This window comes from Cebus imitator, unplaced genomic scaffold (assembly GCF_001604975.1).
Source record: "Cebus imitator isolate Cc_AM_T3 unplaced genomic scaffold, Cebus_imitator-1.0 Scaffold487, whole genome shotgun sequence".
Lineage (NCBI taxonomy): Eukaryota > Metazoa > Chordata > Mammalia > Primates > Cebidae > Cebus > Cebus imitator.
Genome location: NW_016107802.1, coordinates 939,874 through 942,625, shown reverse-complemented (window position 1 = coordinate 942,625; position 2,752 = coordinate 939,874).

Genomic DNA, 2,752 nt, shown 5'->3' with positions numbered 1-2,752 from the left:
TGTAAGCTCTGAATGTGGGGGTTTCTTGGACCAAATTATATTATACCTTCATTTGTTTACTAGCATTGTTTATACATTTTAGAATCGCATTTATGTCTTTTTCAATATGATTCTGGAATATCTAATACTTTAAACAAATTCTCATACTAACAGTAAGCACTTCATAAATTCCTCTTCAATTGTTAACTGCTATAAAAATATATAATTTCCTAAATATTGCTTACTCTATATAGATAAGTACAGAGCTGGCATCTTTCAATACTGGAAAAAGCAAATTATATCACTATTTCCTCCTTGCCTGATATTTCCAAATTCATTTGTTTCAAAAAGAAATTCTGCCTCTCGCTCAAGCCTCTCCCTCCCGTCACACCCTGGGAAGAGAATCCATCCAACACAAATCCGCTCACTATGGGCCACCAAACAGCTCGGCAAATATGGTGGCACCGCCCTGTTGGAAATGTGATTTCAGTCTTTGGAAACAAGTTCTGGATCGGCCTGAAGGATTGTCATTAGCAGGAGGGGACTCACTCCTCAGAGCGAGAGGCTGTGTGGGAGAGCAGTGGGAAGCCTAAGAGGACATGTGAGCCGCGGGGATTATTTTTGTCATAAAACATGCTTTGTCCAAAGGCTTGGAGGAAAAAAAGCACTGGCTTCCTTTCTGCATAGTCATTGTTGTTAAAATAGCACAATTGGTGCCATGCAGCAGAATGTGAAGATTCCGTACCATCCTCCTTTCAAGAGTGAGGGTTTTCGAGAGCTTTATACACCACTGGCCACTGTGGGGGCCAGAGGGCATCTGAGACTTTTTTTTTTTTGAGTCGGAGTTTCACTCCATCACCCAGGCTGGAGTGCAATCTTGGCTCACTGCAGCCTCCACCTCCCGGGTTCAAGCGATTCTCCTGCCTCAGCCTCCTGAATAGCTGGGATTACAGGGGCACATCACCATGCCCAGCTAATTCTTTCTGTATTTTTAGTAGAGACGGGGTTTCACCATGTTAGCCAGACTGGCCTCAAACTCCTGACCTCAAGTGATGCAATGCTGCTGCACTGGATCAGTGGTGTTAGGCATCAGGACTGCCCGTGAAGGCTAGTGTGGTGGCTCACACCTGCAATCCCTGCACTTTGGGAGGCCAAGGTGGGAGGATTACTTGCGCCAGGAATTCAAGCCTGGGTAACAAGAGCAAAACTCTGTCTCCAAAAAATAAATAAATAAAAAGAGCTGAATGTGTTTTCCTTGGGGAATGAGACCAATGGAGGCAGAGTGCTATTCTAATTTATGAGTATTTGAAGACTTAGTTCATTTTATAACTATGTCCAGATATTGACAAAAACTAATTTAAAAACTTAAATAGGAATATCAACTGTAAACTTACTTTTCTATCCAAATGTTGGTGATAATTATGCAAAATTCAGTTCAGAACGACGTAATCCAGTTGGACCGTCATCAAATACCTATGTATACAGAAGTCATCTGGGATAGTTTACTGAGTCACCATCAGTTTACTTCTGAAGCACTCAGCATCAATGATTGTTATTTAGTTGCTTATTCCGAACCTAAGTACAGTATTACAAGGAACTGCAAAATGTGTCTTTGCCAAATTATCAGACTTTTATTCCATTTGTTCCTTGTTTTTTCCAAGAGAAATGAGTAATAAAGCTCCCTTAGCAACCCCCTTCTTGTCAACCCACTTCCTCCACTCACGTGAAGCCTGGTTTCAGCAAGCCAGGGACCCACATGCGTTTGTCATGAACCCATCCATGGATAGACACTGTCTTAGCTTATCAGAAACTTGATGTGTTCACTGCTTAGACCTGAGACTTAAGTTGTGGGAGAAAAATGCAACAGGAAGAGAAGAGGGTATTAGCAATTTAATAGGAGCTATTTTAATATTGGGTGAGAGTACAGAGGAGGGAAAAGGGGTGGTTACTAAGTAAAAAGACCCAGCGGTTATCAAATCTGTAACTTGCTGATACCCTAAGACCATACTTAAAAATATATTGGCCAGGTGCAGTGGCTCATGCCAGTAATCCCCACACTTTGGGAGGTCAATACAGGAAGATTGCTTGAGTCCAGGAGTTTGAGACAGGCCTGGGAAACATGGTGAAACTCTGTCTCTACAAAAAAATACAAAAATTAGCTGGGCACAGTGGCTCATGCCTGTAATTCCAGCACTTTGGGAGGCTGAGGTGGGCAGTTCACTTGAGGTCAGGAGTTCAAGACCAGCCTGGCCAACATAGTGAAACCCTGTCTCTACTAAAAATACAAAAATTTGCCAGGCATGATACACATGCCTGTAATCCCAGCTACTCGGGAGGCTGAGGCAGGAGAATCACTTGAACCTGGGAGGCGGAGGGTGCAGTGAGCTGAGATCACATCACTGCACTGTAGCCTGGGCAACATAGCAAGACTCCATCTCAAAAAAACAAAAAAAGGAAATAAAAGTTTAGCCTCCCAGTGCTCCCCCTCAACCCTCCCTATTCATTCTTTCAAGTTAGACCTAAAGCAACATTAAAAAGCAAACCTGTTGCCAGGCACGGTGGCTCACTGTAATCCCAGCACTTTGGAAGGCCGAGGCAGGTGGATCATCTGAGGTCAGTAGTTCAAGACCAGCCTGGCCAACATGGAGAAACTCTGTCTCTACTAAAAATACAAAATTAGTCCGGTATGATGGTAGACGCCTGTAATCCCAGCTACCGGGGAGGCTGAGGGAGGAGAATCATTTGAATCTGGAAGGTGTTGATTGCAGTGAGC